The following is a 27,560-nucleotide window of genomic DNA, read 5'->3' as shown; positions in this document are numbered from 1 at the left end:
GGAACCCACAAAGTCTGGGTACCTCTAGAATCCCTAGGATGTTGGAAAAAAAGGACGCAAATTTGGCTTGGTTAGCTTATGTGGACAAAAAGTTATGAGGGCCTAAGCGCGAACTGCCCCAAATAGGCAAAAAAAGGCCCGGCACAGGAGGGGGAAAAGGCCTGGCAGCGAAGGGGTTAAGTCTTTAAAATGTAAACAAAGTCTCTTTCAAGCACAAGTACCTGGTTTGGAGTGGAAAATCTCCTCAGAGGGCCACAAAAGAAGAGATACGTTGAAAAAGGGTGTGTGCGTAGATTTCTCCCCAGCACACACGGACTTGCGTCGTTATTTTTCACGCGGGGAAGTCATGCGTCGTTTTCCGGCGCGCGGACAGTCTCTTTCTGTGGATCGCGGGGATTACCAGATGTCCCGGGTCTGTGCGTGGATTTTCCTGCTGGTTTTCTGGCTGCGCGTCGTTCTGCGGGGCTGCACGTCGAAATTACGATCTCACGGCAGGCCTCGCGTCGATTTCTCCTTTAGAGGTCGGGCGGCGTTGTCCTTGCGAAGCCGTGCGCCGAAGTTCCGGTCGTCCCGAAGGCGTCGCGTCGATCAGCGTCGGTGTGCGGCGTTTTTCTCGAGGGAGGCCACCAATCATGCCTTTCAAGGTCTTGTTGAATCTCTCCACAAGACCATTAGACTGGGGGTGATAGGGTGTGGTGAACTTGTAGTTACACCACACGCATCCCACAGAGACTTCATGTACGCAGAAATGAAGTTAGTGCCTCTGTCAGACACTATCTCCTTGGGGAAACCCACACGGGTAAATATCCCCATCAGAGTTCTGGTCACCACTGGTGCAGTTACTGTCCTCAGAGGGATTGCCTCTGGGTAACGGGTGGCATGGTCCACCAAAACCAGGATTAACCTGTTGCCTAAGGCAGTTTTGGGGTCCAATGGACCAACAATGTCGATGCCCACCCTTTCAAAGGGGGTGCCAACGACAGGAAGTGGAATCAGGGGGGTTTTAACCCTTTTTCCTGCTTTACCACTGGCCTGGCAGGTAGGACAAGATCTGCAAAATTTATCTGAGTTTGTCCTCATTCTGGGCCAATAAAAGTGGGTGTCAAGCCTGTTAAAGGTCTTGCCTTGCCCCAAATGTCCTGCCAGGGGAATGTTGTTAGCCAGACCCAGTAGGAAGGTTCGGTAACACTGGGGGACCACCAGCATACGCGCTGCCCCAAAGGCCGGAACCTTAGGCTCACTGTAGAGGAGATCGTTCTCCCAATATATGTGGTGATCGCCAGAGGCTTCACCTGCCGCCTGGTTTGAGGCTTGTTTCCTCAGACCTTCCAGAGTGGGACATTCTTTCTGTGCCTTGCAGAATTCCTCCCTGGTGGGTCCACCCTCAACTTGCCAGCCAGCAAGCTCAGGTAAGTCACCTAGGGTGGCAATGTCTTCCCCAGTTGGCTCGGGAGCCTCTTCCTCAGGAGCCCCGTCAGCCACTGCGGGAACTTCTGGGGCCGGTTTCCCGTGCCCCTTGCCCCTCCTCTTGGCAGCTCTCTGGGCCATTGTTTCAGGCTCCAGACGCCCTTGACTTCCCTCTCGGTCAGCCATGGACCGTGTGGTCATGCACACCCACTCAGGTAACCCTAACATCTCCAGGTGAGACCTGAGCTCCACTTCTTTCCAAGCAGTATGCTCAAGATCATTGCCTAACAGACAATCTTCAGGCATGGCAGGACTCACAGCTACTTTCAGAGTACCAGAGACCCCCCCCCACTCAAAGGGAACCAGAGCCACCGGTAGGTGACTCTCACAATTGTCAGCGACTATGACCTGGTGGAATGTATTAGGAACTATCTGCTCTGTTGACACCAGCTGACTCTTGATAGTAGTCATACTGGCTCCTGTGTCACGCAGAGCCTCCACCTTCTGCCCATCAATGGTGACCCACAGCCTGTACTTGGAAGTATTTTGGGGCATGTGGGCTTTGGGCACCATTTCTCCTTCTCCCAGGGACACTAGGGAAATCTCTACCTGTTCCCCAAAGCTATCTTGGTCCATCTTCCCCCGAGCGCTACACTAGTCAACCCAGGTGCCTGTCCGGTAGTGGACGGTGCTCTCTTGGAGCACTGGGGGTCGCCTTTATAGTGACCATACTAGTAACACTCCATGCATTTGGGGTTGGATTTTCCTGACCTCTCATATGTCCCTGGCTTTTTCCCAAATCTGGAAAAGGAAGGGGTGCCACCCCCTCCCTGGGAATTCTTTTGGGGGCCTTTGGAGAGTTCCTTATCTGCAAGTTTATCTCCCCCCTCTTTCTTCTGTTGGGAACCCTGACCACCTTTGTGGGTGTCCCCCCCAGGTACCTTCTTGGACACTCTGGTGCTAACCCAGAGGTCCGCCTCCTCAGCAAGCTTCCTGGGATCAGTCAGCTTACTATCCACTAAGTGCTGGCGCAACTCTGTATAAGTAGTATTAAGCATATGCTCTCTCAGAATCAAGTCATATAAACCTTTATAATCAGCTACTTTGTTGCCCCGCACCCATCCATTCAGTGCCTCACTGGAGAAGTCAAAGAAATCTACCAATGTTTGTGTGGTTTGTTTGGTGCTGTCCCTGAACCTCTGACAGTATCCCTCAGCGGTCAGCCCAAACTTGGCAAGTAAAGTGGCTTTCTGAAGTGGGTATGTGTTTTGATCAGGTTGATCCAATGTGAGGAGTGTATCCCTCCCCAATGGCGGTACATAACCCTACATAGCTACCCCCCATTGCCCTTCAGGAACCTCATGAGCCCTTAGTGCAACTTCATAAGCAGCTAACCATTTATCTATGTCATCTCCCACCACAAAACTGGGCACCACATTTTTGGGTATACAAACCTTCTTTTCTCCAGCAGGTCCTGTCAGTATGCTGCCACCATTATTGCTGGATTCAGACTGTTTTGCCTTGAGGTCCAGCTCCTTGAGACTCAGTTCATGAGCCAATAACAGTTTATTTTCAGCCAAGGCTCTCTCAGCTGCAATCTGTTGGGCTGCTCTTTCAGCCTCAGCTTGCTTGGCTTCTCTTTCTGCCCTTCTCTCCTCCTGTTGAGCCTCAATTTTCAGTTTTGCCATTTGCAATTGGAACTCCCTTTCCTCTCTCCTTTCCTCTGCGGTCAGGCTTTGCACAGAGACACTGCTCCCTGGTCTGGAAGGGGGCACAATTGCAGTGGTAACACCATCCACAGATAGTGAAAAATCCTCTGAGGGGCCATTTTCTGGCTCCTCTTCCTCATCATCCTCTAAATGGGCTTCTGCCCAGGCCCTCAGCGCCACTTGAAAGTCCTCCTTTTTGGAGGCCCCTTGGGTGGGTACCCTCATTGCCCTGCAGAATCCTCTTAGTTGTTTGACCGTATATGTATCCAACCGGACTAGGTCAAAGTCTCCTATCTGAGACCCAGTCAGAGATATGTTGAGTGAGGATTTAGTTTTTGAAAATTGTCAGGAAAAAACGAATTTGCAAAACGAGATAAAAATCAAGTTGACCTTCAACTATGGGTAGGTAGTGAAATACTTAGCTACTGTATGTCACTGCACAAATACAAGTCCTATCCTCACCGCTGATCACCAATGTTAGAAATGGGGTTTTTGGTTGGCAGTCAGGTTACCCCCTGTCCAAGCAAAAGCCCTCACTCTAGTCAGGGTAAGTCATACACAATCCAAGATTATCCTGTGCCCACCCTCTGGTAGCTTGGCACAAGCAGTCAGGCTTAACTTAGAAGGCAATGTGTAAAGTATTTGTGCAATAAATCATACAATACCACCATATAGCACCACAAAAATACACCACACAGTGTTTAGAAAAATATATAATATTTATCAGGATAATTGTAGGTCGAAAAGAATAAAGTTGCAATGTGAAATTGTAGGGATATCACTGAAAAGTGATATAAAGTGTCTAAATTCTTTAAAATGTAAACAAAGTCTCTTTCAAGCACAAGTACCTGGTTTGGAGTGGAAAATCTCCTCAGAGGGCCACAAAAGAAGAGATGCGTTGAAAAAGGGTGTGTGCGTAGATTTCTCCCCAGCACACACGGACTTGCGTCGTTATTTTTCACGCGGGGAAGTCGTGTGTCGTTTTCCAGCGCGCGGACAGTCTCTTTCTGTGGATCGCAGGGATTACCAGATGTCCCGGGTCTGTGCGTGGATTTTCCTGCTGGTTTTCCGGCTGCACGTCGTTCTGCGGGGCTGCGCGTCGAAATTACGATCTCACGGCATGCCTCGCGTCGATTTCTCCTTTAGAGGTCGGGCGGCGTTGTCCTTGCGAAGCCGTGCGCCGAAGTTCCGGTCGTCCCGAAGGCGTTGCGTCGATCAGCGTCGGTGTGCGGTGTTTTTCTCGCCACGGAACAAGCTGTGCGTCGAAATTTTCGGCGCACGGAGCGTCCAAGTGAAAAAGAGAAGTCTTTTTGGTCCTGAGACTTCAGGGAACAGGAGGCAAGTTCTATCCAAGCCCTTGGAGAGCACTTTCACAGCCAGACAAGAGTTCAGCAAGGCAGAAGGCCAACAGCAAGGCAGCAGTCCTTTGTAGAAAGCAGACAGGTGAGTCCTTTGAGCAGCCAGGCAGTTCTTCTTGGCAGGATGTAGTTTCTGGTTCAGGTTTCTTCTCCAGCAAGTGTCTGATGAGGTAGGGCAGAGGCCCTGTTTTATACCCAAATGTGCCTTTGAAGTGGGGGAGACTTCAAAGAGTGGCTAAGAAGTGCACTAAGTCCCCTTTCAGTTCAATCCTGTCTGCCAGGGTCCCAGTAGGGGGTGTGGCAGTCCTTTGTGTGAGAGCAGGCCCTCCACCCTCCCAGCCCAGGAAGACCCATTCAAAATGCAGATGTATGCAAGTGAGGCTGAGTACCCTGTGTTTGGGGTGTGTCTGAGTGAATGCACAAGGAGCTGTCAACTAAGCCCAGCCAGACGTGGATTGTAAGGCACAGAAAGATTTAAGTGCAAAGAAATGCTCACTTTCTAAAAGAGGCATTTGTAGAATAGTAATATTAAATCCAACTTCACCAGTCAGCAGGATTTTATGTTACCATTATGGCCATACTAAATATGACCTTCCTACTCCTTTCAGATCAGCAGCTACCACTTCAATACTGTATGAGGGCAGCCCCAATGTCAGCCTATGAAAGGAGCAGGCCTCACAGTAGTGCAAAATGAATTTAGGAGGTTTACACTACCAGGACATGTAAACTACACAGGTACATGTCCTGCCTTTCACCCACACAGCACCCTGCTCTAGGGGTTACCTAGGGCACACATTAGAGGTGACTTATATGTGGAGAAAGGGGAGGTTTAGGCTTGGCAAGTACTTTTAAATGCCAAGGCGAGGTGGCAGTAAAACTGCACACGCAGGCCCTGCAATGGCAGTCCTGAGACAAGGAAAAGGGGCTACTCAAGTGGGTGGCACAACCAGTGCTGCAGGCCCACTAGTAGCATTTAATCTACCGGCCCTATGCACATAAAGTGCACATCACTAGGGACTTATAAGTAAATTAATAGTCCAATCAGGTATGATTCAAGGTTACCATGTTTTAGGGGAGAGAGCATATGCACTTTAGCACTGGTTAGCAGTGGTAAAGTGTGCAGAGTCTAAAAGCCAGCAAAAACAGTGTCCAAAAAGTGGAGGGAGGCAGGCAAAAAGTTAGGGGTGACTACCCTAAGGCTGTCAGGTCTAACACCCCTCTTGAAGACAGAACTCACTATCGGAGGTAAAATGGATGGATTGTTTTGACACAGAATCTGACTTTTTTGTCCATGCTGTGATTATGCTAAGGTGGTGATACCAAGTAAGTAGTGGCTTTTGTGGTGTGAGTGATGCATTGCTTGAAGGGACTTTCTCTTCCAGAAGACACCTGGAATCTCTCACCTGTGGCTGCTATCGAGATTGGAGGAAGTGCCAATCCCCTGAACTGAATAAAACTGCCCGAAGGCTCCCACAGCTTGGGACACACTTTTGCTTGAAGGGACTTGCTCTCCCAGGAGAAACCTGGAATTTCTCACCTGTGGCTGATATCGAGAGAGGAGGAGGTGCTAGTCTCTGGAAATGAACAAAACTGCCTAGAGGCTAACACAGTGTGGGACGGGCTTTTGCTTAAAGGGACTTGCTCTTCCAGGAGACACCTGAAATCTCTCACCTGTGGCTGATATCGAGAGAGAAGGAGGTGCCAATCCCTTGAACTGAATGAAACTGCTCGGAGGATCCTGCAGGTCAGGACACCTAGGGCTGCGTCTGGGCCAGGGCAGGTCCATCCACACCTACTGGGCCGGGAGGAGTCTGGACTGGGCCACACCTCTGACATTTTCCTTAAGGTATTGCTAATGACCTTCTATGCTGCTCTTGAGCCACTTGAGCATTTACTTTTAAGGGGGAGTGGTCACTGTTGCTATCATAGAAACTAGTGTCAACAGCACCCTATTTCTAATGGGTAAGAAGAAGGTTGCAGATGTAGCCTCTGGCCTGCCTACAGCAAAGAAAGATCCCAAATCAGCTGGAGGCAGCTGTGTTATGAACAGAATTGATGACCTCCTGTAGGAGGTGGAGGAGATATTGAATCAGTCAGTCACTCCTGTATCTACTGTCTTCCAAAGGGGAATCCCACTGCCACGCACAGAATAAAAGATGAAAGAAGAAGGTTCTGGATATATTTGCAATGACAATGAACTCAGTCTCTGCCTCTCACATACTTCCTCTAGAAAACTCCCAGAATTTAAGCAATGTTAACCAGGATATTGGGAATAATGCCAATGTTATGACCATTTTGGATATTTCCTGCCGTAATAGGTATTCAGTACTCTGCCCACAGAGAGAGGGTGTAACTGGAGGGGAGCAGAGGGCAACCACCGCCCATGTATTGCAACCCACAGTGACATTGAATGTTGATCATTTGGTGGAGGGGATTATGGGGTTGAGGGAAGAGGTCAGTGAGCTGAAGCTGGTTATATATGCACTAGAAGGGAAAATCGATGTGGCATTGTCAACAATGAATCTTGTCCAGACCACGCAGGTCAGTGGGGCCCACAAAGGGGGACTGGTTCCATGCTCTCATAGCGATCACGCAGCCAAGGCCCTGTGTCTCAGTCTGTACTTCCAACCACCAATCTCAGAAGTCGCAGGGAGGTATCCAAAATGCAAACAGCTTATTCTGGAGGGGGGGTTGGAGAAATTAGAGCAGATATGGTTTTAGATGCAAAAGTCTGAGGGAGCCAGTTACACATAGCGAGGAATCATTAGCGGAATATAATGCCTATAGAAACTCTATCCCTCCGTTCCCCTAATCTTGCACCTTAGGACGGATGGTGCACAATAAGAGACAAGTGCTCACCCCATCCCCCAACCCAGGATCAGATCTTTTTAACTCAAGTCCCTAAAGCCATACAGAGGCATAGGGAAGGACATGATTCCCTAACCAATAAGGTTATCTATTGGTTACAGAATGTATAGAAGTGCTGACCACTCATTAGAAGTGACATTGTGGGGGGAGCTGAGCGGGTTACAATCCCTGAAAAGCCCTGTGACTTGGTGATGGTGGTCTTCAAACTCCAAGCCATGATGGATGGTCTTCTCTCCATGGATGCTTGTAGAATTTATAATGCCAACACTCAAATTCAGATCAAATACAGGGAAGAACTAGAAATACCCCCTCAAGGCAAAAAGCAGCACGGGAAGATCTTCGAGGGGGCTAGCAATTTGGGCAAAGATTAAATTGCAATGCTCAATTAGAGCTTTGACAGTTAACCAAAGGATATATTGGCAGTTAGGTTGGATTTCCATTCCGGCAATTCCTTGGTGCTTTTTAATGTGTACAATCGGGTAGACAGGCGAAAAAAGGAAACCAAAGCTATAAGCACACATGAGGATTTCTTCTTAGAATATAAAGGTAGAGGGAAGGTTATAGTGGCTGGGGACTTTAATTCCACCCTGGAACTACTACTGGCTTCCCCCCGGATCAAGTAACTGACCAGGATATTAAATAGAGAATCCCTTCACAGGACCTCCCCATAACAAAATAGTCCACATGGGCGGCACAGTTGTTTGAAGTGACCCTCATAATTTAACCTTAGAGCAGCAAATGGAAGAACAAAGTCCGACAGTGCCGGCAGACACACATTCAATAGACTAGGTCATTCTAGTCAGATTGACTATTTTTTGATTGAGCTGAATCTTTGGCCATATGTTGATGACATGGTTGTTATCTAATGGGTCAATACTGACCAAAATGCCCTTATTTTGTTGTTGCTGAGTGACTTAGTAGATAACCCCCAAAATGTGAGGTGACACACACGTTGGGGATGTTGCACTCACCAACAATGGGAAAGCCATTAGGTGGGAGTGGGTTGAGAAGCATCCAGAGGTCTTGCAGTTGGTAGTTGGTAAAGTTAAGGAGCAGTTAGACATATTGGAGGGCCTATGTCAGATTGAGGTTTGGTTCTGGCAAAAGTCCATGATGCCCTTTTTGCTAGTATTAGAGATCTATTGGTGCAGGGTAATAAACGTGTCACCAAGAACCAGAAATAGGCACCTTGGTATACCAAAGCTTTAAGGGTGGCAAATACATGGCTTTTAGCTCCAGCTAAATCTAAGAATAGGCTTGAGCTAGTGCTTTGTAGGACAAAGTGCAAAAGGGAAGTGGCAAAAGCCAAGAGGAATTTGGGAGAATGAGCTCTGGGTTGACTTGTCCTTTGTTATGAGTACCAAAGATAATAGAGAAGTTTGGAAATCCCTGGCATTTAGAGAAACTGGCTCGAGGAAAGGTGTGGAATATTCTTTACAGCCCCAGGACTGAGTATTCCATTTTAGTAACTTGTGTTCCTGTATGGGAGAAGCATCCTAGGTTGGTATTGATCATTCGTTGGCAGACAAATTAAAGGACTACAATACCATGCAATTTTAGCTCAGAGAATCTGTAGAAGCTATCTGGTATAGCTTACCATCAAAAGCTCCAGGTCGCTATAAGATTCCAAAGTAGTTTTTTTCTGCCACAGCCAGGTGTCTGGGTCCATATATTAACCACCTTTCGAATGCTACTTTAAAGGGTATGAAGATATATGTCTCATGGCATGCTGGAGAGTTAAAACCACATATAAGAAGGGTCAGCATAATGTGTCAAGTAATTACCGGTCAATCACTGTAATAGATGCCTAATAGAAGATTTTCTGCAAGCAGGTAATAGTGCACCTATGAATTAGATAAAAGACAATGATGTACTATTGATTTACCAGGTGGGGTTCAGAAGTGGCATTAGTAAGGCCAATCAGATCTTTTGATTGAACTGTACATTCTGGAAGATAGTGGCAATCAACAAGGGACAGCTTTTTGTAGTCTTCATTGATTTGTGTACAGCCTCCGATTTTTTTCCAAGAGCAATGCTTTGGACAATCCTAGACAAAATAGACATCCCTTCCAATTTATTTGCAATCCTTGTCTGGTTGCATTAAGAAAACTATGCTAGGGTGAGGTGGGGGACCTGGGCCAACTCACAAATCCTATAAGGATCAGGAGTGGAGTGAGGCAGGGCTGTGTTCTGGCCCAACCCTATTTTCACTAAATAATAATGATGTAGTGGAGAGGATGGACAGAGATGGTTGTGACTCTCCAAAAGTGGCTGGATAGAGAGTACCAGCTTTACACCTTGGAGATTTAAAAATCTTGTAAGGGTCTATTGCAGCTCCTAAATGATTTCACCAGTTTCTGCAGTGAATGTGGGTTAGAGCTCAACAGCTCCAAAACTAAATTTATGACATTTAACCCCACAAAGTATAAAAATATAAATGAAAGTTAATTGTTGGTAAGGATCCCATAGAAAAGGATTTCAATTGTGACTACTCTGGGCTAAGAATAACATCCAACTTGGACTACTCTGGGCTAAGAATAACATCCAACTTGGACTGCTCCATGCAGGTACGAAAATTGCATGTTTCCCTATTGCAGTATACAACAAAGTTACTTAAGGTTAATTGGAAAACTATACTAAGAGAGCTGCCCCTGCAATAGAGATCTACAGTGTCAAGGCACTGGGAGTCATTTTATAAGCTCAGAGATTTTGGGTTCTGTGAACCCTGGTAATCTGACCCTGGCAGGAAATAGATTCTTTAGATCCCTCTTTGCCCTCCAAACGAGTATGCCCTTCTGCAGTTAGACATAGAATTTAAAAGAATTGCTTCAAAAGCTGAGTACCGGCCTCTGTTATACAGGCACAGTTGTTAGTCTTTGGCCCTATTAGGAGCTTATTAAGAACATTTAAGTAAACTTTTGACTTCATCTAATGTCCAAAAAGTACCTTGGCTTATTCATATCAAATCTGTATTGAGGAAGCTGAGTCTGGAGAGGTTCTGGGTATGTCGGAGGAATCAAATTACCTCTCTTAAAGGGACATCAAAACATTATACTGGGAGTATGTTTGTGTTGAAACTATCCATAGAAAGAAAGGCTCTCTTATTGCAGTTTATCAGTTTTAAAATGCTTCCTTTGTATCCTTTGCCAGTGCAACGAGAGAGAAGAAATGCTCCATATATTTGTATGATATTAATAACACTATTTGTATGATAATATTATTGATGAAATTAGGCCCTGCACCCCGGCACGGAAACTGTCTTTACAATTTAGGTACTTGTGTTTCCCCACTACAGTTTTTTGTGATAAGTGGCATAATGTACAAACTATGGTTGACAAGTGCCCAGCTTGCAGAGGGGCTTCTGAGATTCTACCTCATATCCTGTTTTTTTGCCCAGCTTCTGGTCACAGAGATCAAAATGGATTTTGCCTATATGCACGGAGTTGGGAACCAGGAGACATCTGAAGACTTTTAGGATCCTTAGGACTAACAGGTCTAGGTTGGTGTTTTTTTCTGTTGCAAGTTTATTATGTCTGCCTGGATTTGGCACTTCGAATGGTTCCAAGCTAGTGAATAGGAAACGATGTATAAACTGTAAACCAATGTGGCAGGGCTTGGGTGATGTGCTATCTGTAGTTTGTTTGACCTGTTTAGTCCCTAGTCCCCTGGAAAACCTTCTCTGCACTTTATCTTTAATGAATTTCAGCTCTGACAGCATTTTAAACAAATTTTCTACAAATATTTCAGGGCGTGCTATTTGTAGCTTGGTTGATTTGTCTATTCCATGCTTTTGGAAAAAAAATGTATGTATTTTTAATGGATTCTAGATTTGATCTGCGTGATTGCACCATTAAGCTTCATGAATATTTTAGAATATGTTGTATTGTTACTAAAATGTTTTTCAATTTATGAAATGTATGTTTGAATAGCCAGAGACCGGAACTTACCGGGATGGTGTCTCAGGATGACCTTAACTAATTCACCATGATAGTCACTTGGTATAACAGTCGTAAGGAAGAACTTTGGCATTTCGGGGGGAGGTGTTTTGAATTATTAAATTGTAATTTCTTTTGTATTCTGGTGGGCAAATTCATTCATTATATATCTCCTTCTGGCGTCTACACTATGTTCTTTATGCATTGAGACCTGCCCCTATTTCCTATCATATAATGTTATATGTTTTTAGTGAATTTAACGTTGACGCGTTTGTGCCTGAATAGTGGGATTCCCCATCTTTGATTGCTGTGTTTTTGAATGCATGTTGCTACTTTCAAAATGGTTTGCGAGATTTGGTTTACAATTGAGTGTTGTTGATTTTATGTTGAGGTGTACTTTTATGATCTTTCAATCAAAATAAAGCCGTTTTAACTGACTGACAAATTTCTTTTGCAGTAATATACATTTTGGTTTGGAGAAACAAAGTATGGAATTATCAAGGTTGCAAAATTTTCAAGGCAGAAACAAACTTGCTGGAAACTATGGGCCATATTTACTAACATTTTGCGTCATGGTTGTACCACTTTTGTGTAGTATCCATGACGCAAAATGCATGTAGATATCTACAAAGCCATGCAAGAGGCTAATTGGTCCGACTTGCCTGGCTTTGTAAAGAAAAAGTGATGCAATGCAGTGGCTTGTCCTGCATTGCGTTACATTTCATTAAGGGAGGCATTCCATTGTTGGAACATGTGCGTTCCCATGCATCCACCCATGGATTTCACGCAATTGCAGACTTATAAAGGTTTGTAAGCCTAGAATTACACAAAATTGCTATGTCTTCCACAGGATGGCGTAACAAGGAGAACCATATTTTTTCTCCTTGTTGCTTCCTCTTTCTATGTGTCCCTCGTCAACAGTCGCCTGGACTACGGCAAAGCACTCTACGCTGGAACCACTACCAAGGTACGGAAAAGACTGCAACGCACCCAGAATGCCTCCCTCGTCTCATCAAGAATGCCCCCAGACACAGCCACACCTCCGCCCTACTAAGGGACCTGCACTGGCTCCCAACAGACAAGAGAATTACATTCAAACTTCTCACGCACACCTATAAAGCCTTTCACAACACCGGACCGGAATACCTCAACCACAGACTCCACTTCTACACGCCCAGCAGACAGCTCTGCTCCCCCAACCTCACCCTCACCACCATCCCACACGTCCAGAAGGCCACAGCCGGAGGAAGATCCTTCTCTCACCACGCAGCCAAGACCTGGAACTCCCTTCCCATCTACCTCAGAAGATTTCCCACTCTATCACAATTCAGAAAAGACCTCAAAACCTGGCTCTTCATCTGATACCCTCTGTTCATCAATGACTACTCACTTACTGCCCCAAACTCTGCCTTGAGGGACTAGCGGGTGACTAGCTGTGCATTGCAAGTATAGTGATTGATTGATTGTGCTGCAAACTGCAGCACACAGAAAGAGGAAAATGTCTCGAGGGCCTGTATTTGTGCAGGAAGGTATCCCTCCCTGCAGAAAAGCAATTCTTCTGAAGTGTGCCAGCAGGAGGAGAGGGAAGAAATGTTCCATATATTTGTAACTATGGAGTACTTCTGCCCTCTTAATTTCACGTAAAGCAGCACAGCACAGCAACTTTACTTGCTTGTCTGCATTTTGTGAAAGTTTGGTAAATATGCCCCCATGTAACAAGAGTATTTGGGACAAATTTCCAACACAACCTCATACAGGTATACATATTTCATTTGAGTTTGTATATCAGTAAGGTCAAGGCTGTGGATAAAGCACTTCTTTTTATTGTTTTTGTGCTCTCTTTGACTCTGCACACAGATATTTATGAATGACAGTCAGCAGCATTTATTTGTGTTTGCTGAATTGTACTTTGGCATATTCACGATGTTTGTGGCATAGTTGGTATGAGGCCTGCTCCCTTCATAGGCTAACATTGGGGCTGCCATCATACAGTAATGAAGTGGTAGCTGCTGACCTGAAAGGAGTAGGAAGGTCATATTTATTATGGCCAGAATGGTAATACAAAATCCTGCTGACTGGTGAAGTTGGATTTAATATTACTATTCTAGAAATGCCACTTTTAGAAAGTGAGCATTTCTTTGCACTTAAATCTTTCTGTGCCTTACAATCCAGGTCTGGCTGGGCTTAGTTGACAGCTCCTTGTGCATTCACTCAGACACACCCCAAACACAGGGTACTCAGCCTCACTTGCAAACATCTGCATTTTGAATGGGTCTTCCTGGGATGGGAGGGTGGAGGGCCTGCTCTCACACAAAGGACTGCCACACCCCCTACTGGGACCCTTGCAGACAGGATTGGACTGAAAGGGGACCTGGTGCACTTCTTAGCCACTCTTTGAAGTCTCCCACACTTCAAAGGCACATTTGGGTATAAAACAGGGCCTCTTCCCTACCTCATCAGACACTTGCTGGAGAAGAAACCTGAACCAGAAACTACATCCTGCCAAGAAGAACTGCCTGGCTTCTCAAAGGACTCACCTGTCTGCTTTCTACAAAGGACTGCTGCCTTTCTGTTGGCCTGCTGCCTTGCTGAACTCTTGTCTGGCTGTGAAAGTGCTCTCCAAGGGCTTGGATAGAGCTTGCCTCCTGTTCCCTGAAGTCTCAGGACCAAAAAGACTTCTCTTTTTCACTTGGACGCTCCGTGTGCCGAAATGTTCGATGCACAGCTTGTTCCGCGGCGGGAAAAACGACGCACACCGACGCTGATCGACGCCTTCGGGACGACTGGAACTTCGACGCACGGCCTCGCAAGGACAACGCCGCCCGACCTCCAGAGGAGAAATCAACGCAACGCCTGCCGTGAGAGCGAAAATTCGACACTCAGCCCCGCTGAACGACGCGCAGCCGGAAAACAAGCAGGAAAATCCACTCACAGACCCGGGACATCTGGTAATCCCTGCGATCCACAGAAAGAGACTGTCCACGCGGCAGAAAACGACGCACGACTTCCCCGCGTGGAAAATAACGACCCAAGTCCGTGTGTGCTGGGGAGAAATCGACGCACACACCATTTTTCCACATATATCTTCTTCTGTGGCCCTCTGAGGAGGTCTTCCACTCCAAACCAGGTACTTTGTGCTTGAAAGAGACTTTGTTTGCTTTTTAAAGACTTAAGACACTTTATATCACTTTTCAGTGATATCTCTATATAAATTCACATTGCAACTTTATTTGTTTTGACCTACAATTATCCTGATAAATATTATATATTTTTCTAAACACTGTGTGGTGTATTTTTGTGGTGCTATATGGTGGTATTGTATGATTTATTGCACAAATACTTTACACATTGCCTTCTAAGTTAAGCCTGACTGTCCATGCAAAGCTACCAGAGGGTGGGCACAGGCTAATTTTGGATTGTGTGTGACTTACCCTGACTAGAGTGAGGGTTCTTGCTTGGACAGAGGGTAACCTGACTGCCGACCAAAAACCCCATTTCTAACATTGGTGATCAGCGGTGAGGATAGGACTTGTGTTTGTGCAGTGACATACAGTAGCTAAGTATTTCACTTCCTACTCACAGTTGAAGGTCAACTTGATTTTGATCTCTTTTTGCAAAATTCGTTTTTTTTCCTGACAATTTTCAAAAACTAAATCCTCACTCAACATGTCTCTGACTGGGTCTCAAATGGGAGACTTTGACCTAGTCCTGTTGGATACATATACGGTCAAACAGCTAAGAGGGTTCTGCAGGGCAATGAGGGTACCCACCCAAGGGGCCTCCAAAAAGGAGGACTTTCAAATGGCGCTGAGGGCCTGGGCAGAAGCCCATTTAGAAGAGGATGATGAGGAAGAGGAGCCAGAAAATGGCCCCTCAGATGATTTGTTGCTATCTGTGGATGATGTTACCACTGCAATTGTGCCCCCTTCCAGACCAAGGAGCAGTGTCTCTGTGCAAAGCCTGATCGCAGAGGAAAGGAGAGAGGAAAGGGAGTTCCAAATGCAAATGGCAAAACTGAAAATTAAGGCTCAACAGTAGGAAAGAAGGGCTGAGAGAGAAGCCAAGCAAGCTGAGGCTGAAAGAGCAACAAAACAGATTGAAGCTGAAAGAGCAGCCAAACAAATTGAAGCTGAAAGAGAAGCCAAACAAGCTGAAAGGGCAGCCAAACAAGCTGAAGCTGAAAGAGCAGCCAAACAGGTGGAAGCTGAGAGAGCTTTGACTGAAAAGAAACTGTTGTTGGCTCATGAACTGAGTCTCAAGGAGCTGGAGATTAAGGCGAGACAGTCTGAATCCAGCAATAATGGTGGCAGCATACAGACAGGACCTGCTGGAGAAAAAAAGGTTTGTATACCCAAAAATGTGGTGCCCAGTTTTGTGGTGGGAGATGACATAGATAAATGGTTAGCTGCTTATGAAGTTGCACTAAGGGCTCATGAGGTTCCTGAAGGGCAATGGGGGGTAGCTATGTGGGGTTATGTGCCGCCACTGGGGAGGGACACACTTCTCACATTGGAACAACCTGATCAAAACACATACCCACTTCAGAAAGCCACTTTACTTGCCAAGTGTGGGCTGACCCCTGAGGGATACCGTCAGAGGTTCAGGGACATCACCAAACAAACCACACAAACATGGGTAGATTTCTTTGACTTTTCCAGTAAGGCACTGAATGGATGGGTGCAGTGCAACAAAGTAGATAATTATAAAGGGCTATATGACTTGATTCTGAGAGAGCATATACTCAATGTTACCTATACAGAGTTGCGCCAGCACTTGGTAGATAGTAAGCTGACTGATCCCAGGAAGCTTGCTGAGGAGGCGGACCTCTGGGTTAGCACCAGAGTGTCCAAAATGGTACCTGGGGGGGACACCCACAAAGGTGGTCAGGGTTCCCAACAGAATAAAGAGGGGGGGAGATAAACTCACAGATAAGGAACTCTCAAAAGGCCCCCAAAAGAATTCCCAGGGAGGGGGTGGCAACCATTCCTTTTCTAGATTTGAGAAAAAGCCAGGGACTTATGACAAATCTGGGAGATCCAACCCCAAATGTTTAGAGTGCTACCAATATGGTCACTACAAAGACGACCCCCAGTGCTCCAAGAGGGCACCATCCACTACTGGACAGACACCTGGGTTGACTAGTGTAGCGATCGGGGGGGAGATGGACCCAGATAGCTTTGGGGAACAGGTAGAGATTTCCCTAGTGTCCCTGGGAGAAGGAGAAATGGTGCCCAAAGCCCACATGCCCCAAAATACTTCCAAGTACAGGCAGTGGGTCACCATTGATGGGCAGAAGTTGGAGGCTCTGCGTGACACAGGAGCCAGTTTGACTACTATCAAGAGTCAGCTGGTGTCAACAGAGCAGATAGTCCTTAATGCATTCCACCAGGTCATAGTCGCTGAGAATCGTGAGAGTCACCTACCGGTGGCTCTGGTACCCTTTGAGTGGGGGGGGGTCTCTGGTACTCTGAAAGTAGCTGTGAGTCCTGCCATGCCTATAAATTGTCTGTTAGGCAATGATCTTGAGCATACTGCTTGGAAAGGAGTAGAGCTCAGGTCTCACCTGGAGATGTTAGGGTTACCTGAGTGGGTCTACATGACCACACGGTCCATGGCTGACCGAGAGGGAAGTCAAGGGCGTCTGGAGCCTGGAACAATGGCCCAGAGAACTGCCAAGAGGAGGGGCACGGGTGCGGGAAACCGGTCCCAGACGTTTCCGCAGTGGTGGACGGGGCTCCTGAGGATGAGGCTCCCGAGCCAACTGGGGATGACATTCCCACCCTAGGTGACCTACCTGAGCTTGCTGGCTGGCACGTGGAGGGTGGACCCACCAGGGAGGAATTCTGCAAGGCACAGAAAGAATGTCCCACTCTAGACGGTCTGAGGAAGCAAGCCTCAGATCAGGCAGCAGGTGTAGCCTCTGGCGATCACCACCTATATTGGGAGAACGATCCCCTCTACAGTGAGCCTAAGGTTCCGACCATGGGGTCAGCGTGTGCGCTGGTGGTCCCCCAGTGTTACTGAACCTTGCTACTGGGTCTGGCTCACGACATTTGGGGCAAGGCAAGACCTTTGACAGGCTTGTCACCCACTTTTATTGGCCCAGAATGAAGACAAACTCAGATAAGTTCTGTAGATCTTGTCCTACCTGCTAGGCCAGTGGTAAAACAGGGAAAAGGGTTAAAACCCCCCTGATTCCACTTCCTGTTATTGGCACCCCCTTTGAAAGGGTGGGCATCGACATTGTTGGTCCCTTAGACCCCAAAACTGCCCTAGGCAACAGGTTCATCCTGGTTTTGGTGGACCATGCCACCCGTTACCCAGAGGCAATCCCTCTGAGGACCGTAACTGCACAGGTGGTGGCCAGAACTCTGATGGGGATATTTACCCGTGTGGGATTCCCAAAGGAGATAGTGTCTGACAGAGGCACTAACTTCATGTCTGCATACATGAAGTCACTGTGGGATGCGTGTGGTGTAACCTACAAGTTCACCACATCCTATCACCCCCAATCTAATGGTCTTGTGGAGAGATTCAACAAGACCTTGAAAGGCATGATTGGTGGCCTCCCTGAGGCCATGAGGTGTAAGTGGGACGTCCTTTTACCATGCCTTCTCTTTGCTTACAGAGAGGTCCCCCATAGGGGGGGTGGGGTTCAGTCCCTTTGAGCTTCTCTATGGGTACCCTGTCAGGGGACCCTTAAGCATTGTCAAGGAGGGGTTGGAGAAAGCGCCAAAGGCGCCCCCTCAGGATGTGGTCAGCTACATGTTGGCCCTCCGCAACCAGATGACCCGCATCTGGAAAGAGGCCCAAAGTAACCTTGAGGCCAGTCAAGAGGTAATGAAACGTTGGTATGACCAGAAGGCCACCCTGGTAGAGTTTCAACTAGGAGACAAAGTGTGGGTAATGGAGCCAGTAGAGCCTAGAGCTCTCCAGGACCGCTGGTCTGGCCCATTTGAAGTAAAAGAGCGGAAAGGGGAGGCCACTTAACTAGTGGACCTCCAAACCCCTAGGAACTCCCTAAAGGTTCTCCATGTCAACCGACTAAAGGCTCATTTGGAGAGGTCTGAGGTCAGCATGCTTCTGGTCACAGATGAAGGAATGGAAGAGGAGAGTGAACCTCTCCCCGACCTCCTCTCTGCCCAAGAAGGTGATGGGTCAGTAAAAGGGGTCATTCTCTCTGACTCCCTGACTCTAAACCAGAAAGGAGACTGCTATGAGCTGTTGGAGCAGTTCTCCCCCCTGTTCTCCCTTACTCCTGGACTGACCCACCTCTGTGTTCATGACATTGACACCGGTGACAGTCTCCCTGTGAAGAACAAAATTTACAGGTTATCGGATAAGGTGAAAGCCAGCATCAAGGAGGAGGTCTCCAAGATGTTAGCTTTAGGGGTTATCGAGAAATACAGTAGTCCCTGGGCCAGCCCAGTGGTGTTGGTCCCTAAGGCTACTGCCCCAGGTGCGAAGCCAGAACTCCGGTTCTGTGTGGACTACCGGGGTCTCAACTCAGTCACATGGACTGATGCTCACCCCATTCCCCGAGCTGATGAGCTCATTGACAGGCTGGGCGCTGCCAAGTTCCTGAGTACGTTTGATCTTACTTCAGGGTACTGGCAGATCGCCCTGACTGAGGGGGCTAAAGAGAGATCTGCATTTTCAACCCCTGATGGCCATTACCAGTTCCGGGTGATGCCATTTGGATTGAAAAATGCCCCGCTACCTTCCAACGGTTTGTTAACGGGGTCCTAGCTGGCAATGATGCCTTCTGTGCAGCCTACCTGGATGACATAGCTGTCTACAGTTCCGGCTGGGAGGAACACCTGCTCCACCTCAAGGAGGTGCTTCAGGCCCTGCAACAGGCAGGCCTGGCCATCAAGGCTAGTAAGTGCCAGATTGGGCAGGGTTCCATGGTGTACTTGGGACACCTAGTGGGTGGTGGCAAGGTGCAGCCACTCCAGGCCAAGATTGAAACTATCAAGGCCTGGCAACCATCTAGAACTCAGACTGAGGTGAGAGCCTTTTTAGGCCTCACAGGATACTACCTCAGATTTGTCAATGGCTATGGTACCATTGTGTCACCCTTGACAGAACTCTCTTCCAAGAAACAACCTAGGTTGGTGAATTGGACAGAGGCTTGTCAGAAAGCCATTGACTTCCTGAAGGAAGCCATGTGCACGGCCCCCGTGCTCAAGGCCCCTGAATACTCCCAGGAATTTATCGTGCAGACAGACGCTTCAGAGCATGGCATAGGGGCGGTCCTAGCACAGCTAAATGAGGAGGGCCTAGACCAACCAGTAGTCTTTATTAGCCGAAGGCTATTACCACGGGAACAGAGGTGGAGTGCTATTGAGAGAGAAGCTTTTGCTGTGGTCTGGGCACTGAAGAAGCTAAGACCCTACCTGTTTGGGACTCACTTCCGGGTTCAGACAGACCACAGGCCCCTCAGATGGCTCATGCAGATGAGGGGTGAGAATCCAAAACTCTTGAGGTGGTCCATTTCCCTACAGGGGATGGACTTTACGGTGGAGCATCGCCCAGGGGTTGACCACCCTAACACTGATGGTCTCTCCAGATACTTCTGCCTTAGCGATGAGAGCTCCCAGGAGGTCGGGCAGCTCTTCCCACTTTCAGCTGGGGGGGACACATGTTAGACCAGACAGCCTTAGAGTGGTCACCCCTAACTTTTTGCTTGCCTCCCCCCACTTTTTGGACACTGTTTTTGCTGGCTTTTAGACTCTGCACACTTTATCACTGCTAACCAGTGCTAAAGTGCATGTGCTCTCTCCCTTTAAACATGATAACCTTGGATTATACCTGACTGGACTATTTAATTTACTTATAAGTCCCTAGTAATGTGCACTATATGTGCCTAGTGCCTGTAGATTAAATGCTACTAGTGGGCCTGCAGCACTGGTTGTGCCACCCACTTAAGTAGCCCTTTACCTTGTCTCAGGCCTGCCATTGCAAGGCCTGTGGGTGCAGTTTAACTGTCACCTCGACTTGGCATTTAAAAGTACTTGCCAAGCCTATACCTCCCCATTCTCCACATATAAGTCACCTCTAATGTGTGCCCTAGGTAACCCCTAGAGCAGGGTGGGGTGTGGGTGAAAGGCAGGACATGTACCTGTGTAGTCTACATGTCCTGGTAGTATAAAACTCCTAAATTCGTTTTTGCACTACTGTGAGGCCTGCTCCCTTCATAAGCTAACATTGGGGCTGCCCTCATACAGTATTGAAGTGGTAGCTGCTGACCTGAAAGGAGTAGGAAGGTCATATTTAGTATGGCCAGAATGGTAATACCAAATCCTGCTGACTGGTGAAGAAGTTGGATTTAATATTACTATTCTAGAAATGCCACTTTTAGAAAGTGAGCATTTCTTTGCACTTAAATCTTTCTGTGCCTTACAATCCACGTCTGGCTGGGCTTAGTTGACAGCTCCTTGTGCATTCACTCAGACACACACCAAACACAGGGTACTCAGCCTCACTTGCAAACATCTGCATTTTGAATGGATCTTCCTGGGCTGGGAGGGTGGAGGGCCTGCTCTCACACAAAGGACTGCCACACCCCCTACTGGACCCTGGCAGACAGGATTGGACTGAAAGGGGACCTGGTGCACTTCTTAGCCACTCTTTGAAGTCTCCCCCACTTCAAAGGCACATTTGGGTACAAAACAGGGCCTCTGCCCTACCTTATCAGACACTTGCTGGAGAAGAAACCTGAACCAGAAACTACATCCTGCCAAGAAGAACTGCCTGGCTGCTCAAAGGACTCACCTGTCTGCTTTCTACAAAGGACTGCTGCCTTTCTGTTGGCCTGCTGCCTTGCTGAACTCTTGTCTGGTTGTGAAAGTGCTCTCCAAGGACTTTAATAGAGCTTGCCTCCTGTTCCCTGAAGTCTCAGGACCAAAAAGACTTCTCTTTTTCACTTGGACGCTCCGTGCGACGAAATTTTCGATGCACAGCTTGTTCCGCGGTGAGAAAAACGCTGCACACTGACTCTGATCGACGCGACGCCTTCGGGACGACCAGAACTTCGACGCACGGCCTTGCAAGGACAACACCGCCTGACCTCCAGAGGAGAAATCGACGCGATGCCTGCCGTGAGAGCGAAACTTCGACGCGCAGCCCTGCAGAAAGACACACAGCCAGAAAACAAGCAGGAAAATCCACGCACAGACCCGGGACTCTGGTAATCCCCGCAATCCACAGAAAGAGACTGTCCGCGCACCAGAAAACGGCGCACGACTTCCCCGTGTGGAAAATAACGACGCAAGTCCGTGTGTGCCCGGGAGAAATCGACGCACACACCATTTTTCCACGTAGCTCTTCTTCTGTGGCCCTCTGAGGAAATGTTCCACTCCAAACCAGGTACTTTGTACTTGAAAGAGACTTTGTTTGCTTTTTAAAGACTTAAGACACTTTATATCACTTTTCAATGATATCTCTACAAATTCACATTGCAACTTTATTCGTTTTGACCTACAATTATCCTGATAAATATTATATATTTTTCTAAACACTGTGTGGTGTATTTTTGTGGTGCTATATGGTGGTATTGTATGATTTATTGCACAAATACTTTACACATTGCCTTCTAAGTTAATCCTGACTGCTCGTGCCAAGCTACCAGAGGGTGGGCACAGGCTAATTTTGGATTGTGTGTGACTTACCCTGTCTAGAGTGAGGGTTCTTGCTTGGACAGGGGGTAACCTGACTGCCAACCCAAAACCCCATTTCTAACACTGCCATATTCAGGGACCTGGGGGAGCACTCCAATGACAGCAAAAGTAGAGTGATAGAGTGGGTGCCCAAGGCAGGTCCAGCTCTATGCCCACACCCTGACCACCCATATCAGCACACAGAGCCGAAAGTCGGGGGTTTGGAGGAGCACTCAAATGTCAGCAAACATAGTGTAAGGTGCCCAACATAGGCCTAACTTTACACTCATACCACACTTACCCTTATAAGTACTCAGGACCACAATCGGGGATTTGAGGCGTACTCTAATGGCAGCAAAGGTAGAATAAGGATGCCCAACAGACGTCCAGCTTGCACCCTGCTCACCCCTATCAGCACTCAGGGCCACAGTCAGGGATTTGAAGGTGATCTTCAAGCCAACAAAAGTAAAGTGAGTCTGAGCTATTCACCCTCATCTTGAGTAGCCCTATCAGCATTCAGGGCCCCAGTAAGAGATTTAAGAAGCACTATAAGGGCACAGACATAGAGTGAAGGTGGTGGCTGTGCAACTCAGGTACAACTTAAGGCTCACTCCTCACCCACTTATATCAACACACACTGTCCCAGTCAGGGATCTGGGAGAGCACTATAATCTCTGCAAAAGTAGATTAAGGGTCATGGTGCCCAAGACATGTCCAGACTAACTCACACAACCTGCTGACCAATATCAGCACTCAAGGCTACTATCAGGGATTTGGGGAGTGCTCTGGTGGTGGCACACACTGAGTGAAGAGAAAGGTCATAAAGGCATCAACAGCTTTTTCCTTACCCCTGCTCACCCATATAAGCACTCAGCACCACAGTCAGGGACCTGGGAGAGTGCTGCAATGGCATAAAAACTAGCACAAGTCAGCACCTTGGAGAGCTTCACTGGCAGTTAGAGGAGAGGGAATGTGCCCAATGCATGTCCAGCTAATGTCCACAACTCACTGACCCATCACAACCCATTAAATATCTATAACCAAGTTAACTCTCCTATCACTCATTGACGTTATGCTTTCCTTTGACTCTGTACAGCACCCCACACCTTTTGGCTGGGTTTGCACTATAGAAATACCATGTCAGTACATACCTAGATACACAACACTCAGGGCTGCATTAATAACATCAGTTGAGTGGTCCAACAGTAACAAAGACAAAGTGTGGGGGAGCTTTAAGACCAAACACTTGCTCACCTAGATCAGTGTTCATGCCCACAGTCAGGGGGTTGGGGGAGTGCTACAAATGCAGTAATAGTAGAGAGAGGTGAGGGATGCCCAAAGCACAGATGTATGCACACATCCTACTCACCCTCATCAGCACTCATAACCCAGTCAGGTCTTCATGGGAGAGCCTCTATGGCAGCAAAAGTAGAATGAGGTAGAGGGTGCCCAAAACAGGTCCAGGTTCACACTGACATCCCACTCACCTGTATCAGCACACAGGGCGACAGTCAGTAATTTGGGGGAGCGCTCCATTGGAAGCAAAAGTTGAGTGAGGTGGAGGGTGTCCAAATGAGGTCCTGTTTTTGGCTAACACACCACACATCCATAACAGCAGTCATGGTTTGGAGAGGACTCCTACTGCAGCAAATTTAAAGTGAAGTGGAGAGTTCCCAGTGCAGGCCTAGGTTTATCAGCTCTCAGGACCACAGGTATGGATATGGAAGAGTTATCCAACAATAGCAGATGTAGTATTGGGCAGAGGGTGCCCAATGCAAGTCCAGGTTTAATCACACACCCCTTGCACCCATGTCATGGGAGCTGGAAAAGGAAAGATGACTTCAAGGGCACACTCCACTCAAAAATGCTAATTCACTCAAGATCCCTTGATATGACACTAATCATTCTATTTTTATCTCACTGAGAACCATCTATTTCTATCTAGAGTGGTCATGGTTTCAGTATTCACCTATGAAAACCCTAGAATGTAAGTTAAAAAAAAAAACAGGTCCTATGACTAGGGTGCACCCAAAAATGTAAAAAATAAAAGATACCCAATAAGGAAAATGTAACCATATAAAATATAGGGAGTGCCTGATGAAAGCAACCACTGAGAACCATTTGGTAGGTTCTCACCAAATTGCTCACTTACTCATCATTAGCAACATTCCTAAGTATGTATGGAGAGGAACTAAAACCCAAATAAAAACTGAAAGAGTTTTATGTGTATTTACCCTAGAGTCTATTGTGTATACCCATAAAACCATCCTTTCTGGGCCTTCATCGAGAAAGGAGAAATTCTTGCTCATCACAAAAAAAGCTAAAAATTAGTTGTGCAGCATTTATCATTCAACTTTATTTTATCAATGCCCACAGTCATGATTAAAAACACTTTTCATGTTTAGACTATTTTAGACGACCTGACCAACATTTTTCATTGCCAACTGTTACTTATTGGCAATGTCATCAGGGCATGGGGAGCCCTGTTTCACCCAATTGTTCAACAGACCTGTATGTAAGAGAAATAAAAGGGGGACAGACACACATATGTCAGCACTTTGACTGTCTAAATCAAGCCTACGTTTGAAGGTAGAAATCTTGACTGAAAAAGGCACAAAAAATACCTGCCTCATGGGAGTACTTTGGAAGAGGTGAAATTTTAGATTCTCCTGCTCTGAGCTTTTCACTCCATAACCATTGATTTCAAGGGGACTTTGTCCAATGTCTATCTGGCTTTGAGAAGACTTTGGCAGATACAGCCTACAACCATGCCACACTGGAAGATTTTGACTTCCATTTCTGAGTCAGAATTTAGACTGGGACCACCTGCTTGGTGTTTCCGACCAGCACGTCCTCCGGGTCAGCCTGAAATTACACCTAGATCTAAGTCATCCATGAATAACGACCACTGACTGGCGCTATAGTGATTTTTGGTTCATTTTCTTCACACCTTTCATGGCTCCTCTTATTGTTTTTTTGTTGATTTTCATGTCATTTTACACATAAAATTTTCCCTATGTTTGTAAATCGTTTAATGATGTTTAGAGTGTTGTATTTTGCGTTTTCAACGATTGTGTTACCGCTAAATACTTTCTTAACTTAAGTCTGTCTGCTCTGTGCCATAGCTGCTCAAGGGGTGAGCCCAGGTTTAAATTATAGAAACTTAATTTTACTTTCACCGGAGTGTTGGCTTATTCATTTTTCTAAATTCCCATCCACCTCAATTGATAATCCACTTTGTTACAGACATGCGCCTACCAAGCCATTGTTCTGTTTGTACAGATGACCAGGCTCAGTGTATTACTAACAAGTGTGGTCCTGTAGACCATAAGCAGAAAGCAACTAGACTCAATTTACTTCGCAACATATTGTACAAATCCATCAAATATATACGGACAAATGTGTAACTGTGTAATTGTGCAATAAAAAATAACTAAAACATATACCTATGTATTCCACTGCTATTCTGAAAATAATAATCGAAATGTTTTTAGAAATCCAAATGATAACATGTCAGAATACGAAGTACACTAAAATATATCACTTGTTTACCCTACCATAATTACATGAAGAAGTCACATAAAATGGTCTGCATTCGTGAAAAAGAAATAAACAAAGATCTGCTTTGCTACACGACGTATACCTGTCTAAAATGAAACCTGTAATGATATAATTGCGTGAGCGTCGATAAGGAAGCAAAAAGCTGAGGGAAGTGATTAGAAAATAATCAGAGCGTTATAAATGGTATGTGAGTCTTAAACACTGTTAATCAGTTCCAAAATAGAAGTGGAGTCAACTAACAACCATAATTGGTTTTGATTGACAGCTAACGCGGCATAATTAGCCATGGTAATATATTTTTCAAATTAAACAATTTGCTCAAGTTTTTGCATCTTTCACAGACGCTTTCATGCCTAAATGACAGTTGATCAAAATGTTAACATTTAAGTGATTAACAATTAGAGTGATTATGTTCGAAGCAGACACTGTGCTGCAGACACACAGTGTTTTGTTCCTGGTGAAATGAACTATCAGCAGGTGAGCAATTTATAATTTTAAAGCCTATTTTATCATTAGACGGTTTCCAGCAGTTGAGAAACAGTTTTTGTTTTGCGGGTTTTGGGTTTTCAAAGTGAAACGTCACAGAAATTTAAACCATCAAAAAAGCTTCTGGCGTTCACACAAACCTAGAACACATCTTTTGTAATGAACACTTTTAAAATGTTTCCCTTTTTTCATCAATAAAGAGAACATTTTTTAGCTTTCTATGTTTTCAAAATCTCTTGACCAAAATACACAAAAAAGGACAAACAGGGGCAGGATTAGAGGTTTTAGGTGACCATTAACTGTTAGGGTAGTACAATAAACCAAGCAAAAATCCTCTGACCTGAAACAGGAAGAACATATCCCATCAGGGTGATGCAAGACCAGGAAAGTGCTAATACCATATAAGTCTCACCATCCTCTCTTTCTCTCTCTCTCCAAGATGCAGCAATAACAGACTATTATATATCCAAAGAGCTGCTATGTCCCCAGGAACGCTTGTGCCCCCCCTACTAAGGTCACATCCTGAAAATGGCCCTATGGAATGTTGTCTCTAGGTCCTAGGAAGTGATGGCTTTCGAAAGGGAACACCATGTCCACATGAACGCCTCTGAGTTTGTTCAAGAGTGGTTTCATATTATCACGGGTTAGTATTTTTGCAAACAATGTTTATGATAATTTGTATGTGAGAAGATATTCAGGCTTGGATATTCTGCTTCCATACTCGTGCCATCTCTTGACCTCTGGAAGATGGAAGTCTTCAACCCTGAAACTGGAGGACGATTTGAGAGCTAGACATAGAAGAAAGTCCAAGGTGAAGAAAGATCACCAAGATGAGACACAAGCTGGGCAGGCAGTACATTTTCCTCATAAGCCCCAAACACTGAAAAGGAAGATGTCAGCTATGAATGTTAATAATGGTTTGTGCATGCTTTTGCTACAGCCGTACCTCCTGTTTCCAGACTAAAAAGGAAATCGATTACAGAGAGTAGCCATTGATCAGACACACTTCCGGATGGCAGCAATACACATCAGAATGCCCAATACCAGGTCAGCCTTCACAGAGTGTGGCTTAGTTGCCAACCGGCCTATGCCATGAGGGACACCTTCAGGCAGTCTCGCCTTTCAACTAATGGCACTGTGTGGATGGATAATTAGAAGAGCATACATAGTTTGGTGGTGGTGAAAGTATGGTTGCCATCTTTCAATGTTTTGTAGAATAAAAAGCAAAGAGGGGATCTAGTTGATCCGTATGAGAATAGACTAGCACAAGTTATGTAGCCATTAGTATATAAACTGGTTTATTAGTAGGTCAGTGGTGGCATCTGGCAAAGCAGATTTGTGGTCTTTCGCTGACTCATTCACTCGATTTGAGGCTATTTTTGCCTTGCTTTGATCGGTGCACTGCCATTGGCCTTTGTTAATGAAACAATCACCATGAACGTTTTGATAATTCCATAAATAAGGATGTCCATTTTATCTACACACAGAACCCACTGAGGGAAGAGACCCAAGGGCAGAACGTTTGCAGGGCGTTAAGGGAAGCAGGATAAGTTTTGCACTACCTCTTTCATTCAT

Source organism: Pleurodeles waltl, chromosome 4_1, assembly GCF_031143425.1.
Source record: "Pleurodeles waltl isolate 20211129_DDA chromosome 4_1, aPleWal1.hap1.20221129, whole genome shotgun sequence".
Taxonomy (NCBI): domain Eukaryota; kingdom Metazoa; phylum Chordata; class Amphibia; order Caudata; family Salamandridae; genus Pleurodeles; species Pleurodeles waltl.
This window is presented reverse-complemented; position numbering follows the sequence as displayed.